The 13,578-nt window shown below is 36.9% G+C and overlaps 1 protein-coding gene and 1 long non-coding RNA gene across 2 annotated transcripts in view; one reads left to right on the top strand and one right to left on the bottom strand.

Annotated features, from left to right (window-relative positions):
* LOC110268809 overlaps positions 1-1,668 on the top strand; it is a 3,852-nt gene extending 2,184 nt beyond the window's left edge. Inside the window, exon 3 of the long non-coding RNA XR_002357337.1 lies at positions 771-1,668. This is a non-coding gene — a long non-coding RNA (uncharacterized LOC110268809). The remainder of the gene's footprint in view (positions 1-770) is intronic.
* Positions 11,966-13,578, bottom strand: part of LOC107625223 — a 17,325-nt gene continuing 15,712 nt past the window's right edge. Inside the window, exon 10 of the mRNA XM_016327803.2 lies at positions 11,966-11,977. The gene's annotated coding sequence lies outside the window, so the exon portion shown is untranslated. The remainder of the gene's footprint in view (positions 11,978-13,578) is intronic.

Below are 13,578 nucleotides of genomic sequence, written 5' to 3'. Positions count from 1 at the left end.
GGGCGGGACGATATATATATTATATATATTAAATTATATATTATACATATTATATACATTTTATTAATCATTTACTAAGTCGGGTTACCCGCCCCGAACGGGTGAAGCGGGGTGAGTACCCGCAGGTTCGGGTAGTATTGCCATCGTGTTTTCTCAAGAGAAAAAGTCTTGTTTTCAAAAGCAAAAGTAATAAAAAATTAAAAATAAAAAAATTTATGTTTTTAAACATAAAAAGTAACTTTATAAAAAAAATTTTATCTGTTGATTTACATTTAAAGGTTACAAAAATAATACACCATTGGGTATGTATTATAGTTATCAAAACTGAACCGATAATTGACCCAGTCAGCAGTCATACGACTAGATTACTGGGTTACTGGTTCAATCGGTGAGTCATTGATATATCTTATTGACCCGGTCATAATTAAATGAAAATATAAAATTATAAAAATAAAATTAAAAGTTAAATGCATGTTTTCAAAAATATATTAATAACAATCAAATATCAATTCTTAGATATAGTTTATGGTGCAAAAAGAGAATAAATTAGTTACTAATACAAAATATTTTCTCAATTTAAATAAACGAGAGAAAATAAAAGATAATACAATCAATATCAATATATCAATATGTTTATATATCATGTTGATGAGTTTGGAAAACTCTAAATTAATATTAGTGATTACTAATCATTATTAATATGATTAATTACAAAATTATTAATTTGATTTCAACTCATATATGTTAATTAAAATAATTTTACTGTGCAGGTTTTGATTGGGCCGAAAAGAAAAGAAAAATTGTTGCAAGCCCAAATATGAATTTTACTTTCAGCCTTGGTTAAATTGTTTGACTGAATCAATGTTTTGTTTATGGGTCAGATTCTATTAACATTTTATTAGTCCAATTCAAATTTTAGATGAAAACCCAAAGCTTGGTCCGAAACCAATGATTGAGAGAAAGCAAATGTTTTGCTTCATACTTCCAACGGATCTCATTTCTATCATGTGGTGGAATTCAAATTTTATTAAAGTGAAGTTAATATAGGCATTGGAAACATGAAAGAGAAAGAGAAAAATGATTTGATGGGTTTAATGATGCTGCACGCTACCTAAAGCAAAGGGAAGTGGGAAACTTATTTCACTTTATCAAATCCATTAATTATTGTTCAAATTTCTCTTTCTTCTCTCTCATCTCTCTTCTTCCTTCGATCATATCACAGCAACTATGGAGAAAATTTTGAGCTACCACCTGAAAGAAGAAGAAGCTAGAAGAAAGCTAAAGACCATTGTAATGATGGCAAGAAAAAGAAAACAAAAAGTATGTTGTGGCTGAGATCTTCACCAAAGGAGGTAAGATTTGGTGAAGTAAGCTCAACCTCTCCATACCAAAAATGGATGAAGAAGATTTCGGTCAGAAGAAGAAGATCTCAGAGGGATGGCTCGTCTCTGCTTTGTGTTCACTCATCACAGAAGGTAGCTAGGGAGGCTACATGAAGGAGGAAGCAAAAGTGGAGCAGGAGGAGCTGTCATGCATCAAGAGGCATCAAGGGCTAGGAATCCTTCTTGGAGTGCAAGTTCAAGATGGATGGCTCGGATTGATGAAGCTTGGTGTAAAGGGAAGACTCAGAGGTAATTGCATGTTGGTTTTAGCATTCGGTTATCTCTCCTCTCTCTCTGGCCGAACCGGTTTTTCCTGAAGAAGAAGAAGTTTAGCTTGGTTCATTTGATTTCAACCGTGGAGGCTTCCCCCTCTATATAAGGGAGAACAGCCAGGGCTTGAAGCAAGGAGTGAGAATGCAAGGCACAGGGTTCTCATAGCTACCCAAGCTAACAGAAGTTCTACTCCTTCAATGTGTTTCATGTATTTTTCTGTTTAATTTTTTTGTCTTCAGTCTCATGGAAAAAGGTAAACAGTGAGGTTTGTAAGAAAAAGTCATAGAGCGAAAAAAAGGCTGTGAGTGCAAAATTAAAAGAAAAAGTCATAGATGTCCTTAGAGGTCCTTTGTACATTTGTGTTGTGTTTCATGATTCTGTGGGAATCCCCTTACAAGTTGGGTTAGCACTTAGCAGTTGAAAGCTTGGCAGTGACCAAGTCAAGTTCAGGATTGAAGGGTAGTTCCTAGTGAGAATTGGTGTATGTAATCATGATGATTATAGTGAAATTCCATCATTGTTGTGATGGAGATTGGATGTAGGCTGCACTGCATTTAGCAGCTAAACTAGGATATATCTTGGTGTAATTATCTCTCTCTTATACTCCATTTCTGTTTCTGCTGCATAGAAGATAAAACTGAAAAATATCTCGTGCCGGGTTACAAGATAAAAGGAAAAAGTCTCGTGGCTGGGTACGAGACAAAAATAAAAAAGTCTCCAGAAGTTGTTTCAAAGACCAGCAAGTGTCATTAAGTGAAAAATGGGCTAAGATTCAACCCCCATTCTCTTAGCCACTGAAAACCATCAATTGGTATCAGAGCTTGGTCTCAAAGAGATCAAGCTTTGCAGTTTGGAGAAAAGATCCAGATGGCAGAAAACAGTGGCTCAAACCTGGTGTCTTACAACCTGACAAAAGAACAGTCAAGCAACAGACCTCCTCTTTTCAATAGGAAAAACTACACCAATTGGAAGGAGAGAATGAAGATTTTTGTGCAAGCAGTAGATTACAGACTATGGAAGATCATTCTTGAGGGTCCTCAATTTCCAACCGTCACAAGTGCTGAAAGAATAATTTCTCTTAAACCAGAAGCCAACTGGACCGAAGAAGACAGAAAGAAGGTGGAGCTCAATTCTAAGGCTGTCAACTTGCTCAACTGTGGAATCAGATTCGAGGAATACCGACGGGTATCACGATGCACAACGGCAAAGGAAATATGGGACAAACTTCAAATCACTCATGAAGAAACCACCATAGTAAAGAAGACCAGGATAGACATGTTGAACAGAGAATATGAAATGTTCTCAATGAAGGAAGGAGAATCAATAGATGAAATGTTTGAAAGATTCAACATCATCATTGCTGGCTTGGATGCTATGGGAATTATGTATCCTGATTCTGTGCTTGTGAGGAGAATTCTAAGATGTCTCACTAAAGAGTGGGAAACTAAAGCTTTAATCATATCTGAGAGTAGTGGTCTAGATTCCATTACATGTGATGACTTGAGAGGAAACCTACTTGCTTTTGAAAACACTTATTTGAAAAAAAGATTCAAAAAAGAAAGGAATTGCTTTTACATCTATTACTAACCCCCTGGATGATGAATCCAGTGATAATTCCTCTGAAAATGAATTTGTGTTGTTTGCCAAAAAATTCAGGAAAATGGTGAAGTTCAAGGAAAGAAGCTAGGGAAGCAGTTCTAGGAAACAAAGAAAAGATCTCAGCAAGGTGATATGTTATAACTGCAAAGAAACTAGGCATTTCAAATCAGATTGTCCTAAATTGAAGAAAGAAGAGAAGCCAAAGAAGGGAAAGAAGAAAGGTCTGATGGCCTCTTGGGAGGACTTGGAAAACGATTCTGAAGATGACGAAGAATCCGAAACCAAGTCTCAACCATGTCTTATGGCAGACCACGTTGAACAGGTAGTCATTCATAACCCTAACACTGAAGCTCTTTATCTTATGATAAACCACCTTTCTGAAAAAATTAGATGCTTCTTGCTGGATAATCAAGATCTTGAACAACAAATCACCATTCTTAAAGCAGAAAATGGTTTTCTCAAAGAAAAACTAAGGGAGGCTGAAACTGCTGTTGATCTTGTTGAAGAAAACAAGTAGTTAAAAACCCAACTTAGGAGCTGTAAAAGTGATCATTATGTTATTGCATATGTAAATTGTTTTAAAGAAAATGAAGAGTTGCTTAAAGAGGTCAAAAGGTTTAAAGAAGACTTAGCCAAGTTCACTCAAAGTTCTGAAAATCTAAATCAAATCTTGGCTAGTCAAAAACCTCTTTATGATAAAGCTGGCTTGGGCTTCTTTAAATCTGTTGAGAAATCTTATTTTGAAAACATTGCCTCATCTTCTAATGATACAAGGTTTCAAAACCCAACAAGCTTTAACAAAACAGCAACTCCAAGGTTTTGTAGACTATGTAACCGAAATGGACATTTTCCCATTCAATGCTTCTTTGGTGAAAGGATGATTGGTGATAAAGTTTACAAAGTTGTTTTTTATTATAATGATTGGGACATAAGAGATGGTTTAACGTGAAAGGATCCAAGAAGATTTGGATACCTAAGGTCACTTGACCTCATTTTGTAGGTATGCCTAGCATCCAAGCGGAAGGACAATATGTGGTACATGAACAGCGGATGCTCTAGGCATATGACCGGAAAGACAACCTTCTTCATAAAGCTTGATGAGTATGATGGAGGATTTGTCACTTTCGGTGATGATAGTAAAGGAAAGATAGTGGCCATTGGAAAAGTTGGTAAAAGCTTCTCATCTTGTATAAATGATGTTCTTCTTGTAAATGGTTTGAAACATAATTTACTTAGTGTAAGTCAATTGTGTGATCTAGGATATGAAGTTATTTTTAGAAAGTTTATGTTCTTAGTTGTATGTGAAAAAACTGGGGATATTTTGTTTGAGGCTAAAAGGTGCAATAATGTGTATCGATTGACTCTCGAGGACTTGAAAGAATAAAAAGTGACATGTTTTACTTCTCTTGAATTTGAAAAATAGCTATGGCATAGAAAATTGGGTCATGCTAGCATGTACCAAATTTCTAACCTAGTCAAGAAAAATTTGGTTAGAGAAATTCCAAATATCAAATTTGATAAGGATCTTACTTGTGATGCTTGACAATTAGGCAAACAAGTAAAATCCTCTTTTAAACCAAAAGATGGAATTTCAACCAAAAGGCCATTAGAGATGTTACACATTGATCTTTTTGGTCCAACAAGAACTCAAAGTTTAGGAGGTAAACACTATGGTCTAGTAGTGGTGGATGATTACTCTAGATTTGGTTGGGTACTTTTTCTTGCTCGTAAAAATGATGCTTTCCATGCTTTCTCAACCCTTTGCAAAAAAATTCAGAATGAGAAGGATTTAAAAATTGCCCATTTGAGAAGTGATCACGGAAAAGAATTTGAAAACCAAGATTTTGAAAAATTCTGTGATGATTTTGGAATTCCTCATAACTTTTCATGCCCTAGAACCCCTCAACAAAATGGCGTGGTTGAGAGAAGGAATAGAAGCCTTCAAGAATTGACTAGGCCATGCTTTGTGAGAATGAGATTCTAAAATTTCTATGGGTTGAAGCTGTAAATACAGCTTGTTACATTTTGAATAGGACCATTATTAGAAAAGGGTTGAAGAAAACTCCTTATGAGCTATGGAAAGGAACCCCTCCAAATCTTAAGTATTTCCATGTTTTTGGATGCAAATGCTTTGTACTTAACAATAAAGAAAACCTTGGTAAATTTGATCCAAAATCCTATGAGGGGATGTTTGTTGGATACTCCACCACTAGCAAGGCCTATAGAATTTACCTCAAGGAACATAGGACCATAGAGGAATCCACACATGTCTCTTTTTGTGATTCTAATTTAATTCCCAGTGCTGTGATAGAAGATGATATAGATTGTGAAGATGTTGTCAACAAGGAAACTAGCGAAGAAAATCCCAAGTCTGCTCAAAATGAAGAATCTGTCAGTCCAGTTTTGTCTCGTCAGAATGGAAAAGACATTTCCATTTTGTCTCCTGAGCCAGCAAGAGAATCTGAAACAGTAAGAACCACTGAAGCTCATCAAAGCTCAACATCACTCCGGAAGCCAAGAGAATGGAAGTCCATGAGGGGTTATCCTCATGACTTTATCATTGTTGATCCCTCTCAAGGTATAACAACAAGATCCTCAACCAAAAAACAATCTGAACCAAGCAATTTTACCCTCCTGTCACAAATGGAGCCCAACAATGTAAAACAAGATCTTGAAGATCCATCATGGGTCAAAGCCATGCAAGAAGAGCTTGCTCAATTCGACAAGAATGAGGTTTGGACACTAGTACCTCATCCGGATGGTAAGAAGGTTACGGGTACTAAGTGGGTTTTCAAAAATAAATTAGGTGAGGATGGAAAAGTTGTTCATAACAAGGTTAGATTAGTGGCTCAAGGTTACGATCAAGAAGAGGGTATAGATTTTGATGAGTCTTTTGCTTCGGTAGCAAGAATGGAAGCAATTAGATTGCTTCTTGCCTATGCTGCCTATAAGGGTTTTAAAATGTTTCAAATGGATGTAAAATGTGCTTTTCTTAATGGCTTTATTGATAGAAAAGTGTTTGTGGCACAACCCCCCGATTTTGAAGATAAAGAATTTTCAAACCATGTTTTCAAACTCTCAAAGGCTCTTTATGGCCTTAGACAAGCTCCAAGAGCTTGGTATGAAAGGCTTAGTGCCTTCTTGTTGGAAAATCAATTTCAAAGGGGTACCACCGACACAACTTTATTTATTAAAGCATCTAATGATGATATTCTCCTAGTTCAAGTTTATGTGGATGACATTGTGCTTGGGTCGGCCAATGAGTCCTTGTGTGAAGAGTTTGGAAAACTCATAACTAGTGAGTTTGAAATGAGTTTAATGGGAGAGCTAACTTTCTTTCTTGGCCTCCAAATTAAACAAACTCCTAGTGGTACCTTTATTCACCAAGGAATGTATGCACAAGAACTAATCAAGAAATTTGGCTTAGAAAATTCTGAACCAATGGGAACACCAATGCATCCAAACACTAAACTTGAAAAGGATGATAATGGAAAAGATGTGGATGAAATACGGTATAGAGGAATGATAGGATCTCTTATGTACCTTACCTCCTCTAGACCGGATATTGTTCAAAGTGTGGGTGTATGTTCAAGATTTCAATCTCACCCAAAAGAATTCCATCTTTCAGCCATTAAGCGCATCATTAGATACATTAAGGGAACTAGTGATTATGGCTTATGGTATCCAAAATCTGATGATCGTTGTACAGTAGGGTTTTATGATGCAAATTATGCGGGAGATAGGGTGGATAGAAGGAGCACATCCGGCATGTGTTGCTTCCTTGGAAGCTCACTCAACATGTGGTCAAGCTAAAAATAAGCTACAGTGGCTCTATCCACAGCTGAAACTGAATATATTTCTGCATCTGCATGTTGTTCACAACTAATTTGGTTGAAAACGCAGTTGGAAGATTACAAATTAAAAATCAATAGTATACCCTTATTTTCTGATAACATGAGTGCTATAAACATTTCTAAAAACCCTGTTTTGTACTCAAGAACTAAGCACATTGAAATCAAATATCATTTTATTAGAGAACATGTGCAAAAGGGTACTATTGATATTCAATTTGTAAAATCTGAAGACCAACTTGCTGACATTTTTACAAAACCCCTCTGTGAAGACAGATTCTGCTCTTTGAGAAAAAGTTTGTGAATGATAGATTTAAGTTCTATTGATACCTTGTGAAATTTTTTTTTATTCTGTTGGTTTTGTCTCGTAGGAAAGCAGGAGACAAATTTCAGGATGTGTTGAACGGGCCATGATACAGGGGGAGACTGCGCAGACATTAATTATCTTGGACCCACCAAATTTCTTTGACCTTACTCTGACCAGTTTTTGAGTCCCTCTTTGTGTTAATCACAATTTTTTAAGTTGTCAAATCAAATCTTTTCCCTTTTCTCATCCCTTGATTCTAGGAGCCAACTCTTCAGTTTTAATTTCAAAAAAGAAACTTCCCCTGGTTAATAACCGCGCCATAATGGGTAATAACTACTCCACTTATCTCTCTCCCATTAGCATTTAATGCTTCCCTAACCTCCCACATCTCTCCACTCACTTCGGTTCTCTCTTCACCTTCCTCCTCTCCACTTCTCCATTTTTAATATCATGAAAAAGAAAACTGCTCCAAGGAAAAGTGAATGAATCATTCTCTCCAAAAAATCTTCCACCCCTCAAACCCACACACATATACACATTCACTCCACATCCTCATCCTCTCCCTCACCATCATCCAAGAAAATGGACACCATGAGGAGAAAGGTGATAGCAACAAAGACTTCCTCAAGAAAAAAGAAGGAATCCGTGGTTGAAGAGGAAGAGGAGTTTCACACCTCACCGCCTCCATCACCGCCGAAGAAGGCAACCCCTGGGCGAAGTTCACAGAAGACCAACAGATTTATGTTACATAACTCGAGGGAACCAGCCAATCTGGAATCAGTGGAATTCAAAAATAAGTACAACAAACCTCATTCACACTATGATCCAGCAAGATTCAATTCGTATGCCTCTTATGAGTTCGACAAGGAAGTATTGGAGAAACGCCACTTATGTGCCTCATACTTAGCGAATCTGGACTCACTCGCAGCCAAAGGAATCAATTTTTTTCCTTTGTTTGAGAATCTGAAATGGACTCCTCTGCTCCATATTCAGAAACCCATTTACCCAGGATTGGTACGAGAATTTTATGCTAATATAAGGCTGATCGATGGTACCATTCACTCCTACGTAAAGCGGGTATACATGACTCTGAACTCGGAGACAATCAGCGCTGCCCTAAGCTACACTGATAAGGGACCAAGAGCGTACATGTGTGAAAAATGGGATTCTCGGGTTGGAATCACATACAAGATTGCCCTGCAACAAGTTTGTGAGAACTTGTCTGGCTTGGATGGCACCATCCCTACTCACAAGGCCTTCAGTCCCGAGAACTCATTGCTACATAGAATCATTACTCATATTCTGACTCCACAAAGTGGTTCACACAACAGAGTAACTATTTCTTACTCTCTTGTACTTTTTGCTATTGTTACTTCCTCTCCTATTTCTTTTGCATACCTTATGATAAGGCATATGTGGAAATCTGTTAAAAGTACCAAAAAGGTAAATCTACCCTATGGCATGTTTCTCACCAGTATTTTTGAATATTTTAAAGTTGATCTAACAAATGAAGCTGTAGAGAATAAGGTCTCAATCATTAAAGGAAGAGGAGTTACAGGTACAATGAAAGGCAACAAAGGGAAAAAATCTATACTCTCTGATAGTGAGTTTGAGAGTCGGCCATCTGAGTCTTCCAAGACGATAGAATCGATCAAGGAAATTCTTACTAAGTTCTCCAACATGTCCAAACTAATGGTGCAATCATACAAGGCGGCCCGCAAGCAAGCTTATGAAAACGAAAGGGCTTGGATGAAGTGCAAAGACAGGGTGGGTCTAATGCTGCAGAGTTTTGAAGAAGAGCTGGGGGGCTGCCAGTGATGATGATGCAGATGGCTATGAGTACAATTTATTTGATGATTGATCACTGTGTTTATTGTTGATTTCTGGCTTTGTTTGGCTTATTTTGATACTATTGTAGGTTGTTATGGATACTTTATACTTGTGATACTTTTGATTTGTGATACTCTGTTATTTTGTTGCTGGTAATATTTTGGATATTTTTCTTACCATTGTAATTTCTTTGCAGGTCCCCTTTGATGACAAAAGGGGGAGGAAATGCTAAAAAATTGAAAGGGTTTGTTTTGCTGAAAAATTGAAAGGTTGCTTTGCTTGAAAAGTGACTAGAACTAAAAACAGGGGCTGAAATCAAGTTGATTCATGATTACCCCTGTACATGTGATGTTCTGATTGTGTTGCTCTGTTTTATGTTTTTTTTTATACTAATTTTGCAGGTTTATGGTTATCATGATTTGTTTTTGGTTGTGATAAGTTTGTTTAAAACTTTGGTATTTTTAGTTTAATAATCTGCAAATCTTATTCAGTTTGGATAATGACCTGAAACAGTTTCATAGATTGTAAATTATTGTTTGGCAAATTCTTTTGGCAAGAAACTGCTTTTTACAAGAATCTGTTTTGATCCAAAGTATGTTGAGTTTTGAATATTGAAAAGTACTCTGAAGGTACTCAAGCATACCTTATTTTTTGATTGTTTAGATTGAGCAAAAAATTTTATGATAACAAATTAAGTCTTGTTTATCCTCAACTCTGCTCATAAATCAAGCCATTCAACATTGCAGAATTTTATATGTTGAATAACATAGTTGCTTTAAGCTTGATTTCAAAAGTTACAGGTAAAGCTTCCCTTGGTAAAATAGCATACATTAAGGGGGAGCCATGTAACAATTGGAAAGGAAGGAATCCAAGTATTCATAAAGTGAGTACTCTAATTTTTTATCTCTTTCCATTTCAATTTTTAATAATGTTTGTCATTAAGGGGGAGATTGATGAGTTTGGAAAACTATAAATTAATATTAGTGATGACTAAACATTATTAATATGATTAATTGTAAAATTATTAATTTGATTTCAACTCATATAAGTTAATTAAAATAATTTTACTGTGCAGGTTTTGATTGGGCCGAAAAGAAAAGAAAAATTGTTGCAAGCCCAAATATGAATTTTACTTTCAGCCTTGGTTAAATTGTTTGGCTGAATCAATATTTTGTTTATGGGCCAGATTCTATTAACATTATTATTAGCCCAATTCAAATTTTAGATGAAAACCCAAGGCTTGGTCCGAAACCAACGATTGAGAGAAAGCAAATATTTTGTTTCATGCTTCCAACGGATCTCATTTCTATCATGTGGTGGAATTCAAATTTTATTAAAGTGAAGTTAATATAGGCATTGGAAACATGAAAGAGAAAGAGAAAAATGATTTGATGGGTTTAACGATGCTGCACGCTACCTAAAGCAAAGAGAAGTGTGAAACTTATTTCACTTTATCAAATCCATTAATTATTGTTCAAATTTCTCTTTCTTCTCTCTCAGCTCTTCTTCCTTCGGTTATATCACAGCAACTATGGAGAAAATTTTGAGCTACCACCTAAAAGAAGAAGAAGCTAGAAGAAAGCTAAAGACCATTGTAATGATGGCAAGAAAAAAAAAACAAAAGTATGTTGTGGCTGAGATCTTCACCAAAGGAGGTAAGATTTGGTGAAGTAAGCTCAACCTCTCCATACCAAAAATGGATGAAGAAGATTTCAGTCAGAGGAAGAAGATCTCATAGGGATGGCTCGTCTTTGCTTTGTTTTCACTCATGACAGAAGGTAGCTAGGAAGGCTACGTGAAGGAGGAAGCAAAAGTGGAGCAGGAGGAGCTGTCATGCATCAAGAGGCATCAAGGGCTAGGAATCCTTCTTAGAGTGCAAGTCAAGATGGATGGCTTGGATTGATGAAGCTTGGTGTAAAGGGAAGACTCAGAGGTAATTGCATGTTGGTTTTAGCATTCGGTTATCTCTTCTCTCTCTCTCTGGCCGAACCGGTTTTGCATGAAGAAGAAGAAGTTTAGCTTGGTTCATTTGGTTTCAACCGTGGAGGCTTTCCCCTCTGTATAAGGGAGAACAGCCAGGGCTTGAAGCAAGGAGTGAGAGTGCAAGGCACAGAGTTCTCATAGCAACCCAAGCTAACATAAGTTCTTCTCCTTCAATGTGTTTCATGTATTTTTCTATTTAATTTTTTCTGTCTTGAGTCTCATGGAAAAAGGCAAACAGTGAGGTTTGTAAGAAAAATTCATAGAGCGGAAAAAGGCAGTGAGTGTAAAATTAAAAGAAAAAGCCATAGATGTCCTTAGACGTCCTTTGTACATCTGTGTTGTGTTTCATGATTCTGTGGGAATCCCCTTGCAAGTTGGGTTAGCACTTAGCAGTTGAAAGCTTGGCAGTGACCAAGTCAAGTTCAGGATTGGGGATTAGATTCTGGACTTGTCCTGGATAGGAAGGGTAGTTCCTAGTGAGAATTGGTGTATGTAATCATGATGATTATAGTGAAATTCCATCATTGTTGTGATGGAGACTGGATGTAGGCTGCACTGCACTTAGCAGCTGAACCAGGATATATCTTGGTGTAATTTTCTCTCTCTTCTACTCCATTTCTGTTTCTGCTGCACAGAAGATAAAACTGAAAAATATCTCGTGCCGGGTTACGAGATAAAAGGAAAAAGTCTCGTGGCTGGGTACGAGACAAAAATCAAAAGGTCTCCAGAAGTTGTTTCAAAGACCAGCAAGTGTCATTAAGTGAAAAAGGGGCTAAGATTCAACCCCCCTTCTCTTAGCCACCGAAAACCATCACATGTGATGTTACTTGTTTGGTATTCGTGTCAATCCATGGTTAAAAGGATAAAATAAAATTATTCATGGTTTATTGTTAAATACCAAATCGGTACTCGAAAGATTCTGATGCTGACAAAATTGTTCCTGACTTTTGTTTTTGATAAAATAGTCCATAAAAAATTTTAAAATTTGACAAAATCACCCAATCGTGAATGAAAAACGCTGATGTGACCGTCGGAAGAGAGCTCCGATGGTAGCAAAGAACTCCTGCAACCTTCTTCTTTTTCTTCAACACGCCGATGTGTCCATTTTCGCATCCTTTTCTGCCAGACCGCCATGGCACGTCACTGCGTCCCCTTCCGCCATGGCAGTAATACCTCGTCGCGTTCTCATGTTCGTCATTTCTTCTTCTTCAACATGCCGTTGCATTGCTTCCGCGTCCTTTTCGTTAATGGTAGCATCTCGCCACTGCGTCCCCTTCCGTTGTGGCAAAGAAGCGTCCCCTCTGCCATGATACAACCTCATAGTTGCATCTCCTTTCGCCATGGCAAGAAGAAGCGTCTCCTCCGCCATGGGAGCATTCTGCTGCTGCGTCCCCTTCCGCCATGGTGAAGAAGAAGAAGACTAGAAACATCGCCGAAGCTCTCTGCCATCATCGGAGCTATCTGTCGACGGCCACATTATCATTTTTCATTTACTGTGACGTCATCTTTTTACGGTTGGGTAATTTTGTCAAATTTTAAAATTTTGCAAGGGCTATTTTGTTAATAATAAAAGTTAGGTACTATTTTATCAACATCAGAATCTTTCAGATACTGATTTAGTATTTTTCCTATTTAATTTTTTGTAACATATATTATTAAGAAACAAGATGGCGGAGTGACAAGGGGGAGGCGTTGTATAGACTTTGTCCTGTAGCCAATTTTTGGCCGATTTTTAACAGATTTGACCACCGTTGTCCAGTTCAAAAAACAAGATGGCGCAATAGCACGTTGTCCTGTTTTCGAACCCTCCTTTAAACATTTTTAGAGTTGTAGTGGACGGGAGCTCCTATTATGATTTGGCGGCGAGCGGGTGGATCGTAGACCCGTGCGGGTTTATTCATTCTGTAGTGCGAACCGGCCGATTTTTAACGAGTTTGACCATCATTAACCGATTCGAGTGTAAATTCGGTCTAATTTACTAACTAAATTGGTCAGACCACAAATTTATTGATTTTTTAATCAAACCGACCGATCCAGTCCAGTTCTAATAACTCTGGTGTGTATTATAGACCATCAAAATAGTACCATGCTCCTATTTTAAGAGAAGCACCACAAATTTTGTCTAAAGAAATTATTTGATTTGCACATTAGGCCACATGGACAACTTTCTTCATATTTCTTGGTTATTGGGTCAAGCCTATAGCTAGTGGTTGAATTATTTTTATTAAACAAATTTTCACTTATAAGTTATAACTTTTAAGATAAAGCAAAAGAAATATATATCAATTTAAACACCAAAAGTTAAAGGACCGGTATATATTAGTTATGAAAAAAAAAATAGCTTTAAATAATA

Source organism: Arachis ipaensis, chromosome B02 (genome assembly GCF_000816755.2).
Source record: "Arachis ipaensis cultivar K30076 chromosome B02, Araip1.1, whole genome shotgun sequence".
Lineage (NCBI taxonomy): Eukaryota > Viridiplantae > Streptophyta > Magnoliopsida > Fabales > Fabaceae > Arachis > Arachis ipaensis.
This window is presented reverse-complemented; position numbering and strand designations above follow the sequence as displayed.